Source organism: Cyanistes caeruleus, chromosome 5, assembly GCF_971803275.1.
Source record: "Cyanistes caeruleus chromosome 5, bCyaCae1.hap1.1, whole genome shotgun sequence".
NCBI lineage: Eukaryota > Metazoa > Chordata > Aves > Passeriformes > Paridae > Cyanistes > Cyanistes caeruleus.
Window position 1 is genome coordinate 50373945 of NC_141705.1, and position 15611 is coordinate 50389555.

Sequence of the window (15611 nt, forward strand, 5' to 3'; positions counted from 1 at the left end):
TAAATATCACATTCATTCTCATAAGTGTAGAAAAGGGTCTTCACAAAAGAAAGATGGGAACCTGAGGAAAATTTGCAATATCTCAAAACACAGTATGATAGCACTAGCCAGACTTACAGTAAGGCTACAGTTTTTTGTTACTTTACTTGCAAATTTTTTTTTGGTTCATTTACTCCCAGTTGGAGAATGAACCAATATTTAGAAGCTAAAATGTTTATGTGTTTCACCACTAAATTGAATCAATAGAACTGGTCAAAAAATGTGGATTGTTAATATAAAAAATGTTTGAAGGAATATAAAGGTCTCAATGAATTTGTTGAGAGGGCTATGCTATATGCAACTTGCAGTACAATGAACACATGATTTTGAGAACGGCATTGTTATGACTAACATTGCAACAGTCACCTCCAGGTATTGATTACAACATGATGTTTGCTGTTTTATATTCCAGCATATCACCTCCTATTCTTAAAAGTAAATATTTTCCTTACTAAATTGAAACATGTGACATTAAAATGACATAATGTACTGTTTAAAAACTGAACGTTTTCAAACGAGCAAAATGTTCAGATTTCTTCTTATTTCAATCCAGCATAGTGCATGGGAAACTAGAAATTTCTTTTTTTAGATTTTATTAGTTAGCAGCTGATTAATAAACATACTTTGTTTGGAAATAAAGTATGGACATACGGTACAGCTGGGCATTGAAATTTTACCTGGACTAGGCTGTTTCAAGCAGTAGCATATTCTTACAGATGTGTTGAATAAAAAAAATATAGAAGGAGAAAAGGAAATCTAGGTTTCTGGCTTGCATGGTCTTTGGATACAAACTATGACCAATCCTCATTCTTGTTATTATAATGTGAAGCCTGGTATGTTCATAATACAGAAAAAAAGTACATAAAAAAGCAGGGACTACTTAAAGTACAGTGAAATGTGTTTATGTTAGACACTAGGCACATATCAAAACATCTTCCTCTGTTTTCAAGTCTTACAATTCCTTTACTTAAGACTATCCATTATTTCCCTATCTATATGCAGGATTTGTATGTAAATGTTTATGGAGATTAAATTATTTTTTCCCACAGTGATAAATCCTTCAGCTTACCTCAAGATGTCGGTTATATATTTGATACTTACAAACCCCAGCATTTATAGAACATAACAGAATATAAATATTTGTACCAGGGGTCATGGCTCATATTCTGTTCTTAAACAGTTTTAAACTTAATGGCTTAGACAAACACAAGAATTACCTAGACCAGGACAGCATATGGTGACTTTGCAATACTCTTCATGGAGCTTGGCATGGAGCTAATACATTCTCCTTTCTAACATTCTAGCAATAGCTTTACAGAATTAGGCAAGGTAACAAAAAGAGTGTCTAGCCATATGCTAGCAAAAAAAACCCACTTGAAAAATGCTTCCCTGTCATTCCACTAAATGGCTCAAAGACATAGTCTGTTTTTACTACAAGCAGAATCCTGACAGATACCTGATTTAGAGAAAAAGAAAAAAAGCGAAAGAGTGTTTTGTTTCATATTTATAAAAAACATATAGGTATGTACGCGTGCATGTATAATATAAATTTAGTGCATGAAATTGATAGGCCATGTATAGTTTCTTCCAATAAAAACAGAAGAAACTACCATCTCACCCTTTATCCAATTCAGAATCATTCACCTTTTCTGACAGAATTACCTCCAGAAAGAAAAATCATATATTTTTTGTGCTCAGGATTTCCAAACTGCAGTTTCTTGCTGAGACAGGCAGACAGACATCCAGTATGGTTTGTGAGGCAGGTATCAGGAGTGACCATGGAAACAAACCCCAGAGCAATCCCCAAATCCACCAGTGTCTGGTCCAGATACAAACACATCAATTAGTGCAGATAAGAGAGTTTTGCCTAATTTACTGGCAATAACATAATTGTATATTCTACCCCACCACTCAAATATTGTCACCCTTTATCAGGGGCTGTGAGTTACATCTGCACTATGTGTTTCATGGATCTCAAATGCCACAAGTCTCAGATCAAGCAGGAAGATGAAGAAGTTTCCATCCAAGCATTAGTTACACACGTGCAGTGGTTACTGAAGACACTTTTTTCTCCTTAGTTATGGGTCACCTCATTTCAGTTTAGATACAGTTCACAATTTGTCACCCTCTATGCAAAGTGCTGTGCATTGGGTTGTCTTAACTTAAAAAAAAATCCTAGACAATGCAAACACAGGAGAGCAATAAACTGAATGTCAGTGGTTAAATCAATAATTTATATAGAAAAGTTAGATGCAAATAGCAAATCTTTTTATGTATTCCCCAAACTTCAGCAGCAGATGTTGAGCTGGAAGATAAAGTTGGGCATTCAGCACAAATGAAATGCAAGCCCTACTGGTTTTTAGGTCCCACCACATCCATTCTGTTAAACTTTCTGCCACCAGTTCATCAGTGATGCCCTTCTATACATTACAGTGTTATTATTAACTCAGTAGTGACACCAACCTGAAGAACAAAAGTGACCTTTAGAAGTGGGGAGGTCATATAAGTGACACTTTTTAATATTTAATATAGGTTTAGAATATATTTTTATACATTCATAATATTGAAGACATAAAAAGTGATTTTTAAATCGGTCACTGAAGATACAGAAAGTAAAGTTTAAATTTGTCAAAAAAGTTTACTTGTAACTGGAGATACAGAAAGTTTGATATAATGGAATGACATTAGAAGAGAAACTGACTATAAACATAATTTATTTCAGTACCTGAAAGAGTCATGGATATTCTCAAAATACTATTGTAATACTCTTATTCTATATTGCACCTAAAATAATTGTATGTGTATAGTCATTCTTTATTAACTTTCTGGCAAATCATAAAATCTTAGATGCATATGTGCATTCATTGATTGAGATTGAAACATTCATCATGAGAGTTAAAAACTATCCTTAAAATATCATGCAGCCCATAATAAGCAGCCAGTGTGATTACTTGTCTAAGTAGACTCTATTTAGAGCTCCACAATCATGCTCTTAATTTTCCCATTTTAAGTTCATATTCCACCTTTATTCCATTATCTCCTCTAAGAATAAATTTCTTTTAAACTAGGAACTTGGTTGTCCAACCCTCCCCAGAAATCATCTTAGAATTAATCACAGCTAAGAGACTCTTTAAAGGAGCTGTAGCTGTGAAATAACAATATTTGGTATTTAATTGACCCATGACAGTAAGACTTTGTTAAAGCTGACTCCATAAAAAGCTGGCTTCAAAGGACCATGGAAAGCAGATGGATTCTGGGAAGGAATTAAGTGTCTGCTGGTAGGGGGGTGATGGTTTGCTTCATTAATAAAATGTGAACAGCAGGAGGACACTAATGAATAGGCACCCTAGAACTGGCATACCAAATTTATTTCATCAGGCGTGCACATTCACACACTTTCAAAATGAAAAAGCCCCTCACCTACCCACCCGAGTTTCACTACACTGAAAAGCTGAAGGAGTCTACAAAGGGATTCTTCTAATAGCAATGTAAATGTTGACTGCATGATAACAGTGAAAACCCTGGAATGACCTCTGAATGCTAGGCAGCTTTCCCCAACAGGTGGTCCAGCTTTTATGTTGTGTTTCTTCTCAGGCTTTAGCTTTCCCAAAATTATCTCTCAATACACTGATAGCCTGTGCAGTATAAAGGATATTTTGCTGTTTTCCTATGAGCATTCATGACTTTTGACAGAATGTGACAACAGCACACAAGGAAGCTGCAGCAAATTTAGTTCCCTATTCCATGCAGCAGCTACTCAGGTATGCAGCCCCAAAGTCTGTGCTGCTCTCCACCCCTCTTAGGCAGAAAATCTTCTGGTCGTGATTGAAGATCTCTGACTCTATGAAATACTCAGCCATAATGATGGTTGTATATGGCAGATCTTTACTGTGGACTGTAAAGGCCAATAAAAGTTTTATTTAATTATCCTGTACAAGGCTTAGATGTATGGATCACGTGCTACACTTTCAGAAGGGAGTACAGAAATACCAAATTAGTGTTCAGACATGACAAAATGCCTGAGAAGCCCTTACAGAGGAAGACAAAAATACATGGGAGGGATTCACTGACCACCAGCGATGAGGACTGCAGCAAAGTGAGTGATATGGTTTGATTTTAACAGACATTAAGGAGCATATTTATTATTGGATATTTATGCAAAAGTGTCACTTAGATTAACCTTTTCCATTGCTATACAGTTATTTCTTGAGGGCTTAGCATCTCCTACACTGGTCAAACTCCATGTCCACTAATTATAAGATCTCAGGGGTTCATTTATCATTTAAGTTGGGACACTGTGGTCCAACCTTGTAAATAAATGGTAGGTTTTCTTAGCTACAGCAACATCACATTCCTGAATAGTCAATTTGGCCCCTCAACAGTTAGCACAATGTTTCTCCCCTACAAGTTGAACAGAGAAGGAAAAGATTGCTCAGTCTCTTGATGGAATGAAAAGACACTGGAAAACCCTCTGGGTTCTGCTTCCACACCAGTAGATTGCAGCCTATTCTTAGAACCTCCTTGCCCTTGGAATTGGCTTTGCCAGACAAATGCTGAAGGCATAAACAGGTAATTGGTGCTTTTTGTGCCACTGTGTGCTCATGGCTTCCTCACTGATTCCTCATAAAACTCCTATGGGACAAAGTTTTGGGCATCTGAGTGCTGTGAGAATCACTGAGTAGCTTCTGTTTTATGAATGAATGAATGAATGTATTCATAAGAGAGATGTGAAATTATTCAACAATTCTGGGTTTGCTATGAAAAGGAAACAACTTGAAAGGAACTACCTATCTAAACATAGCAAGGAAAGATCATGAATGTTGTGTGAGTTTGTGTTTTCTAATTTTTTGGGTTGGTTGAGTTTGAAGTTTTTTTCTGGGCACCTACATGCTTTACTGGGCTTTTTTAATAGGCTACTCTAATATTAGTTATGTTACATCTTATTTTCTCTCAGCATTGTTTATGTGCTTCATAATATCACAGATAGCACAGTCCAAAGTGCAAAGAAAGCAGAAATATGTTTACTGTAGGATTTTAAACAGTTCCCTTTCAGAAATCTTATATGTATTTTAAGGAACTGAACAATTCCTCCCATCCAAAATGCTTGTGGTATAAGGATTCAAATCTGTGACTTTAACATATTCTGACTTCAGAGGCATAGTTTAGAAAATGTATTTTCATACAGTCCTAAGTATATTTATGCTTCTTCTGCAGAAGTGATGGTAATGATCAGCTGCTCCCTGCTAAAATCCAGAACAGGGGTAAGGTAGCAGCTAAGCCACTCATTTTTACATTTATCAACAATCTATTGATATATTTTGCAGTTTTCACTCAGCTCTCTTAATAAACATCTAAGAAATCATTACTTTGTCCTATACAAGACAATAGATATTGTCCTATGGGAAAAGAGATATGCTCTTTTTCTTGGAGTTTGGAAGTTGGAGCAGTAAAAAAAACATGTATTTTCTCTAGGAGTAATGCCATTTCCAAAAGAAGGCCTAAGATAGAGAAAAAGCCTGAAAAAGGATGGCTGCAATTTAAAACAAAAAGCCAAAAGGTGCTAGGAGTTAAAGCATTGAAATGAAATTATTCTTTGAAGTACAAAGAAATGGCATTTTCTCCTCTGTAAATTATTTGAAGCAAAATACCACAGCAATCTTCTTACGTGAAATTCACTGTAAGATTTAACGCCACTATTAACTTGGGCACCCTTTGCTCTCCTGCTCATCATGGAAGATGAATGGTCAGGATGTAGAAAATGAACGTGGCCTGTGTATCCCAACCTTGTTTTCTCCAGTCCTTTTCCTTGCTGAGGCAGGATGGACCATCACCTTTGAGGCCGTGGAGAAGGGAGCTAGCCCTGCACACACTCTCTGTTCTCTGTAGTGGTACTTGTGAGATAGGGGAAACATCAGGCGCAGTAACTGGTTTGTGGCTCTACTGCTAATACAACCATGGCTATGAATGTCTTTAAAAGTATTTAGTTCAACTAAAAAAATTATTACTTGGATCTGGTAAATACTTTTTTTCCAACATTAAAAAGGCAACAGTCTGGAAAGAGCTTTAAAAATTGCTGGTCATTACATAACAGCTGTAATCCCAGATTTTTCTCCTCTCTTCCTCTATCTTTAAAAGTATTGTGCATGATTTTATACCAAAGGTTTCCATTTGCATAAGAAAGGAAAATGTCTGAATTGTCTTTAGAAACATAATTTTATATTTTCTTCTTCCCTCATTTGTCACATGAACAAATGCAGATAGATGGGCTTAGAATTGTGTTTGCTAAAAAATTCATCTCTTACATTCTAGAAAAAAATATTTAGAAATGATTACTTGACATTGAAAAGGATTCTCATGGTTTAGGTTAGCAAGTTCTAAATTAAAATATAAGAACATTCAATATACAAAAAGAACACAGTAATTTCTAAATGCAGAATAATTTTACTTAAGGTATTTAAATGAAATTATACAGTTTAGATGTACATATGTAAAATACTTTTAAAACTCTTTCACTTGGCATATATATTAATGTATGTGATATTAATGCAGTTTCAACTCTACTTGATGAGAAAGAATTAGTTTCCTTGGATACATTCAGTCCCAAATCCTGTCAAAACAGAACTTTTGGAAGATATTTATAGATCTTAAGTGCATGTGTACATGACTGTTTTGGAGAACTCATAGTAATGATCTGAAATATTTCCCATTCCCTCTAATCCTTCCACTGATTTCCTCTGAGAAAACTCAGGCTCCAGCTCCTCCACATGACCCCATTAGGCAGCTGTAGACAAATAAAATTCCTCTTCCTCTTCTTCAAGCTGAAGGACCTCAGCTCACAGCTCCATACACCTCACACTGCAGTCTCCCATCATCCCCATGGCTCCACACAAGCCTCACTCTGGTATATCTCTATTTATCTTGTACTGGTGAGCCCAGACTGGATCCAGTGAGCAGGGAGATGAGCAGAGAGGAAGGATGCTCTCCCTCAGCCCTTCTAATACATCCCAGATTGCCTTTGACCTTCTCTGCTGCAAGGGCACACTGATGATTCCCCTTCAACTCGCTTTTCACAAGGACAGCCCTGAGGTTTTTTTTTATTTCTGCCAAGATGCTTCCAGCTGTTTCGCCCTCAGCCTGGTCTGAGGATGGGGTTCCTGATCCCATCTATAGGACTCGGCACTTGGATCTGTCATACTCCTGTCAGCACACTTTCTCATCATTGTTCAGCTGCTTTGAGTAGCAGCCCTGCTTTCCATTGTGCAGTCATCCCACAATCTGGAATCACCTGAAAATCGTCTGGGATACTCCATCCTGTTTTTCAGGTTGTTAATAAAAGCATGACATACTCCTGGCCCCAGTATGAGATCCTGAGGCATGACACTGATAACTTCCTACCAGGTGAACTTAGCACCACTGACTACTGCCCTTTCTGCCCCCTGGTCTAGTCAATTTCTCAGCTATCTTGTCACCCACCTTGATTGGAAGTTGCTTCAGGTTACTAAAAATATGTTTAAGTTCAACAACTAGCACAGATTTTTCCTTTTAAAGTGGTTAAGATTGCAAATTGACTCAGAAGATCATTCCTCAAATCCCCCAAACTCCATATCCCTGTTCCTGTGATAAAATCCAAACGTGATGCACTGAAACCCCTAGGGATTCCTTATGACTGACAGAGACTCTTAACGATGATAAGGTTCTTCAGGATCATTTGAAATAGATGCTACTATCTAAATATAAATGTACTATCATTATTTCAATGGGCAATCACTGAAGTAAACAGCAACATTTCTATCAATGTGAAGAGCTCCACTGCAGACAGGTGCACATATATTTGCATGTATCTGGAGCACCAGGCACTGGCATAATGTTTGGATTCAATGGAAAGCCAGAAATGGAGGATTTTCAGCATGCAGTTTTCAAACACTTCAAACTATTTTATGCCTTGAGAAAACATAAAGGCACTTTTGTTCTTGCTGCAGGATGAAGAAAGGAAAATAAGCTACTTCAGAGTTACCCATTCAAAGAAACAATCTAAAATAGTCTTATAACCTGAAAACATATTTCTATCTAGATATGGCTAATTTCAAAGCAGAATAATGTTTATTAAATGCTTTCAGTATATCTGACAGTTAAATGCACCAGTAAACAGGAAGGTTTTCAGGCTTTGGTTTCTACAAACATGTACTTTGTCTTAAAAAAAAATTGACAAGAGAAAAGCAACGAAGGAGAGATGGATTGGAAGAAAACAGCAGCTTGTTTCAGGTCGACCTCTTCCAGGTTATAACTTCCTGATATAAGCATTCCAAAGGCCAAACAGATGGGCATGTAGAAAAATGCTCATGGAAATAAATAAACAGATTAGTAGTCTTGTACAGTAGAAATGTAATGAAGATAGAAAATCATCACAGATGTCTCCAAAACCTTTCAGCCATAACTTCAATAAAACACTCCGATTCCAAGAACCCACACTATAAGACTGGATTTCACAAAGCAATTCTCAAAGCAGAAACTGATGCTGTTCTAAGTTCCTTCACACACCCTCAGTCTGGTGTTGGGAACCCTCTCTTGGGTTCCCAAAGAGCCATCCCAAAGAACCTCCCAAAGAACTCCCTCTTTGTGTTCCAAAACATGACTTTGCTGAGCAATAACATCAGTGCATACAAAATGATGAAAAGATTTGCAGGTTCAGCTGATTTTGTCTACAAAGACAAGGCTGCAGCACGCAAGCAGGGAACTGAATGTCATATGGACATTCAGGAACATCACTGAATGTGTCAATGCCACTGCAAAGCTCATGCAAGACTGTTTATACTGTGAAGGCATGGAGAAATATCCTTTTTACACCCCTGAGCCAAGCATTTGAATCACTACAAATGACAAAAGTTATTATTAAAACAACTCACTCTGATCTATAATGTACAGTACACTATTAGTTATGTTTGATAATTTAATTTTTATCAGATCAGTGAGGTAAAGGAATGTTAGAACAAACAGATTTTAAACAACAGTTTTGTGGCATGTGTGTATTCAGGCACCCATCATCTCTACTTCCAAAAATCTGCTGTAAGAATGGCAAGAAAGGGGGAGAAGGGACAAACTTGGAATAGTACTCAGACTTGAAATTCATAAACAGTAAAAATTTCAGATTTCTGGAGCAAACAAGAACTCTGTTTTGCCTGGGTAATTTTTTCCCCCCTACAATCCCAAAACAAACATCAGGGATCTAGTAGAGAATTACTTTTCTTATGGTATTCCTGCTGGTAGGTGAAACTGCACTCTGTCATAAATTGCAAATATGCAATGAAGCTCCTAATTTATTTGCATTTATGTTCAGCCCTTAAGGGACTTACTGATACCCAATGCTATAAAACACACCATCATTGTCTCTGAAAAAAATTCCTGCCTTGCCTGCAGTGATAAAAGACAAGACTACCATCCCCTAATTACATAAATTATTTCCCAGGTGGATCATAGAAGATTCTACCTTCAGAACATAGATCATATTACTTTCATATTAAAGAGCATATAATTTTTAATAAATAAATCCATATGTGCATATTGATCTTCCATTTTGAACAGCCATGGGAAAAAGTCATAGAGATGTAGATTCTGAATTTGTACAATGGATTAATATGAAACTTCAACAATATTCATTGATTTGTTCTAAAACATGGATAAAATTAATCAGCACAATGACAGTGAATAACAATAAGAGGCAAGATGCCAAGTTGTTCAAAAGAGTTAATATAAACAGTTTGTTTAAAATCAAAAGATGTTCCCTTCAAGTAAAAAATTTTGAAGATAGTTTTCAGAGTCTTCTATAAAAAAAAAAAATGTTTCAATACAAATTTTTTTTGCATCAAAATCTGATTTAATACATTTAATATTACTTCTGGTAAGTTTTGGATATGACATATATTTTATGCCTCAATATGGTAAAAATATTAAAGGCAAATAAAAATAATCACACTAAAATAATTTTACCATTAAATTAAGAAAAAAATCCCCATCAAGCAATATCAGAACTTTCCGGTTTATGAAAAATGTCAACTATCAATTTTCTTTTCCAAGCTAGAACATATAATCTAGGTATTAGAATTCCTGATAAAATGGAAATTCTGCTGTAAGTTTATGTTACTGTCACACCCTGGTCACTCAAACCTCAGGCTAAATCAAGGTACTTTTGCTCTGGGTAATCCCAACCAAATATTCTCAAGAGGAAAAAGCACACAAAAGTTTATTGGCAAAGTACTTAGCCTGCTGAACACAGTAAACCTTCAAACCATTCAATGTTACCTTCTGTGAGAATGGAATTAAAAGAAGAAGGAAGGGAGAGAAACAGAGAGACAGAAAAGATACAGAAAGACAAAAATAGCTATCAGCTCCTGGGTCTAGCTATGTAAATCTTTCAGATAAAGGTAGGGTTAAAAAAGAACATGCTTGCCTCAAGGTGACCTTCTTAGGCTCTTTCTGACCCACCCTGGGCCTTCCTTCTGGGTGGGACTTTGGTCTCTGGACCACTCAGGGTTAGGTGGGTTAGGTGACACTGCGGGGGCTGTCTCCAGTGTGCCATGATTGACACACACTGTGGGGCTGGGCTGTGTTGGGCCGGGGCACCACCTCACCAGAACAAGGCTCCCACCACACATTCCAAGCCTCCAAGATGTCTTGAAACAGATCACCTTTTCCAGTCTCTGACAGGCACTTTTAAAGAAGAGCCAGTATAGCTTACTCAGCACAAATATGAGGCATGGTAGAAATTTTTGTTCTTCCTTACTGCTGGTTTCATTGCACAGCTATGAAATTTTACCTCATCTTGCAAAGATGGCAAGATTGAATCAAAATTATGCTTTCCCGACAAAGCTGCCATAAAATTCTATAGTTACCAAAGAAACGACTTTCCCACTTGAAACCATCATCAGAGAAAGGGGGGGAAAAAGTGTGTTTGAAAAGAAGAATTGCATCAAATCTGTGGAAAATGGCCATGTTATACTCTGCTCAGAGATTTGCATTGATTCTATGCTGTGGTATCTGGCCTGGACACTTGAGAGGGGAAATCTGTGTGGGGCTGTTATTATGTGCAATGTGTGTTTTGTTCCGGGACAGCTGCAGGTCCTTTATGTCAGATCTGCTGCACCTCTTGATGAGATTGATAGCTGCCTAAATAGCACACTGAAGATAAGGACTCATATTTTTTGTCTTTCATATTCCAGTAAATAAATAAAACCCACCAATCATAACACAAACCCTGAACCTAGCTGAAAGAACATGAATGGGAAAACATTAATTGATTGACTGGGGGAAGGATCAGGTCTCAACAGAGCCAACTGGTGCAATCCCAGAGAGGATTCTAAATAAAACACCTGCATAGAGCTGATTTCAGCATATCTCTGATAGTGAAGATTTGACCTCAGTTTTCATGGTCATTTGGGCTTCAAAAGAAGTAATAAAATTGGATGTCCAGATGCAATTAGAAAAAAATAACAAAACCCATCATACTTAATATTCTCATTACTCTTTTGATTAGAAGATGTGCCTTAATATTACTTTTTACACAATTAAATGCTTCAGCTCACTATACATTATAAACACTCCATAGTAGATTAAAATTATTATAGCTATTAAGACTTTTAAAAGCATTATGCAAATTATCTTTTAACTATAAAACTATTTCATACAACTAAAAGCCAGGAAAGATAAAATTAGTTTAAAGAAAGTATACCATTTTAAAATTATTTTTCCATGTGGAATGTAGTAAAATATATGTTCTAGTCTTAGTTCAGATGTCAATGTTTTAATCAAGGCCAAGATGACTGCAGTAAACAAGCATCAAACAATATTTTTTGAGACAACCTGAGGATAAACTTTAAAATCTTCACAACTCCTCTAATTAATCAAGTAAACAATAAATAAAGTTAACTGTTGTAATCCATACAATTTCACTACTAATTCTCAGTGCACAGTCAGATGAGGTTATTTACTTGTTTCAGAAGGCTAGTAAATACAACATTCCTCTTTTTGCAGTGCAGATTGTTTTATGCACATATATCCCACTGATTTAAGGTGCTCAGAGGCCCTGTTTCAGAAGAAAGCAAGGAAAAAACTGTTTCCAGGGCTCACTAAAAGCTGGTCAGTATCTTTTAGGAGTCATGGAGCCTTTGGCAACAGGAGAATCTATGTCTAATCTTGGGCTATGGTCAGAAAATCAACAAACTAAGGGGGCTTAAACAAAGATGAAGGGCACCACTCTTGTCTCATAAGCCAGAAATGAGTCACCTGCTTTGACCTAATTAATATTTGTTATATTGAGTGGTTGATTGCAATTTTTTCATGTGAGATATTAGCCCCAGCATAGAGAAAACCCTGAAGCTAATACTTGTATTGTCTTAACCATGATAAAAGCATTTTCCCCTCTCACTGGATAGTTGTTTGGTCAAGCACAGAAGTTATTCTTGCTGTAATAAATGGGCATCGTCACTTCCAAGAGATAGTCACATTCCTTGTGCTGGCTGCTGTCACTTCTGAATTCCACTCTGCAATTTAGCAGGCCAGTTGCCCTCACTAAATGTGCATAAAACTAGCATAAAAAAATGAAGTTTATCATGAGTTTAACTGTAATTACATTCAGTTTGATTATCTTCCCATTAGTCCCCCATGTCTTTGTGGATCTCATTTTCCAGAAACCTAAACAGTATATTTTGGTTTAATTTTTTTTTTTTTTTTTCCACATTGCCACAATGTTGTTTTTTTTTTTTAAAAAAAAATCTTTCTCTTTTGTCTGTGTGCTTCCTCTGGAGAGGTGTGACCATCCTTAAATGAAGACAGTGGAAAATTCCTGCCATGGCTTGGTGTTTCACAAGCTCTACTTGGAGCCAAGAAACTGGGTGCCTGCTCCAGGACAGCACTAGTGTGAGTCAGGCAAGTAGCCTAGCAACAGGAAAGAAGTAAGATGAGTATTTGCATCTTTAGGGAATCTGCAACACGCTTTTTACATTTTGAAACACTTCATAAAGCCAATTTGTCCTGCTGCTGGAAATCATAAAGGACATCGTAAGTAATTTGAATGCACAAATGGGGAGAGTTTGGTTCATTTCTAGTACCAAGAGGTATTTTCCTAAACTCAGAGAGAAAATTAGAATTTTCAAATTGTATCTTGATGGACAGGAAAAGTTGAGATTTTCTTCCAAGAAAAATCCAAAATATCCCAATCTTTTAACTCTTCCCAGCATTGGAAGTGAAATGTCAAAGCAAAGCACAGACACTATGCACTTCCCACTCCAATTCTTCCAACTCTCTCCATGATATAAAGAGAACTTAGTGAATGAGAATGCCTTTGACCCTTGGCTTCTTTCTGAAAGGAGGGATGTCACACCAGATGTATTTCTTAAGAAGTCAACTACTCTCCTATGAAATCAGGATGAAAAACTTGGGGTTGTTCAGCCTGGGGAAGATAAAGCTTCTTATAGCAGCCTTCCAGTACCAAAAGAGAGCTACTACAGAGGCATGCAGTGACAGGATGAGGAGTAAATAGTTTTAACTGAAAGAGGCTAGGTCTAGATCAAAAATTAGGAAGAAATTCTTTACTTGGGGGTGGTGAGACACTGGAACAGGTTGTCAAGAGAAGTTGTGGATGCTTCATCCCTGGACGTCTTGGAGGCCAGGTTGAAGCTCTGAGCAACCTGCTGTAGTGGAAGATGTCTCTGCTTATAGCAGAGGAGTGGGAAAGATATGATCTTTCAGGTTCATTTCAGCCCAAACCACTTGGATTTTATGACTCTATGGTAGGTAAAAGCTGCTTCTCTGTCCTGAAGAGCAGTATGCAAACCTCTTGGAAGCAATGGTCCCACCCTTGCTGATGTATATCAAGCAGTAAACAAGACAGCTGGCGAGCACCAGCTAATGCAAGGCTGGCTAACCCCCTCCTTTCAGTGCAGAAGGATGGGAATCAGTAAAAACAAGATTCTGCTCCAGAAAAAGCTAATATCTCTTGTACTTTGCAGCAGTAATGGCAGCTACTTCTTAGATCACAGCCCAAGATGACAAACCTCACTCCAGTCCAAAAGGGAAGGTGAATTATTGCTTCTGCCTTGACAGCATCCATGGTATTTTTACCTGGTGCTGCCTTTAAGTAGAGATGCTGTCTTGAACCAGCACAGATAATGGGTTCAGCTTCAGGGCAACAGAATTATTTCTGTTCTGATAAAAGCCTGGTACTCCTACATCTGAGGTTTATGAATGCCAGCATGTCTACCTCTGGATGCTTCAGGGATTGTGGAGACAGCAGATTGCATGATTTGCATTAGGGATGTCTCAGTACTGTCATGCTGTTACTACCTGAGGGACGTCTTGGTTCTTTGTTTAGCAAAGAGTCTCTTCTATGGCTTCATTAAAATGCAGGAGGATAAAACTAAGTTTGCTAAGGATTTACTGAAGCTGTGCTGCTTCTCAAACAGGCAACTGTAAAGAGCCACGTACTGCTGCCACCACCAGTGCTGCATTGAAGCCTTCTGCTCTTGATCCAGCTCTCACAACTTGCACATCAGCTGTTAGCTGGTCCCTGGCTGTCACTCAGCAGTACTTGAATGCCAGCTTGGTGTGTCTGCAGCTCCTCACACAGCAGAAGACTGCCTACTGCATTCCAGTGAAAGAGGTACTGCAGTAGAGCTGCTGCTGAGAGATGCTAAGTCATGTGAAGCCAAGTAGAAAGAAGCTATGTACAAAGTAAAGTCTTCTACACAGAGAAAAGCCTCATGTCAATATGTACTTCTCCATACATCCAACAAGTACATGGACAGTTGTGGGCTTTTATGACTCTTGCTTTTGCTTTATCTGAAAAAAAAACAAGATAAAAATCTGTGAAGTAAAATTTTTCAAGTAAGCTAATAAAATCATGGAAAGCAGTTCTAATGGGAAAATTAAGTCTACTGAACTTGCTGCTTGCTTGCTTCTTTCATGTGCTAACATTGTACAGCGTATGTTACCCGTGATTGTTTAATAGGACCCTATGGCACAACAACTCTGGGATGGTTTTCTGTACTTGCACAGATCAAAAAATTGTTGCAATGCTTTTATCTCTGCAGTGGAAAGGGTCCAAAATCCAGGAGAGTGCCTACCTCTCCCTGCCAGGGAGTGGCCTGGCATGGTGAGTTGCTGATGAACTGTATAATGGGTTGGGGCACTACTTAATCTCTTCCCAGTTTATGTGGCCAAATGAAATCCAGTAGACATGAAGAGAACAAGACTTTTACCTCTGCTTGGAAATAAGAATGGATAATTACACCCTTGCCAAATCTAAAAATAATCAAGCACGTCCCTTAGTAACTTGTGTATCTGGAGAGTAACCTGGAGCTGTAGGGACTCAAGAAGAGCAATTCAATGCTCTGTTGGACTAAAGGAAGATGCTCTTAACTCCTTTTCTTCCACAAATATCATTATTTCCTGCACCTGAAATAGTCAACTGAGCTCTGCGGTACTTTTCAGACCAATTATTTGCCTATAGAAAAGCAACATTTTTCTGTTACTAGGGTTCATTTTTCAGAATTTCCACAATAGTTCCTTTATTGAATAAGCTT

The 15611-nt window shown here is 37.5% G+C and overlaps 1 long non-coding RNA gene across 4 annotated transcripts in view; it reads right to left on the reverse strand.

The window, feature by feature from the left end:
- LOC111929425 (uncharacterized) overlaps positions 1-15611 on the reverse strand; it is a 319169-nt gene that overhangs the window by 207280 nt on the left and 96278 nt on the right. For 2 of the 4 annotated variants that reach the window (XR_002864703.2, XR_015286713.1), the window contains one exon: positions 12736-14868. The exons of 1 other annotated variant lie outside the window; for it this stretch is intronic. This is a non-coding gene — a long non-coding RNA (uncharacterized LOC111929425). Of the gene's footprint in view, positions 1-12735; positions 14869-15611 lie in introns of those variants that run through there. One more of the 4 variants, XR_015286714.1, reaches the window with a different exon arrangement.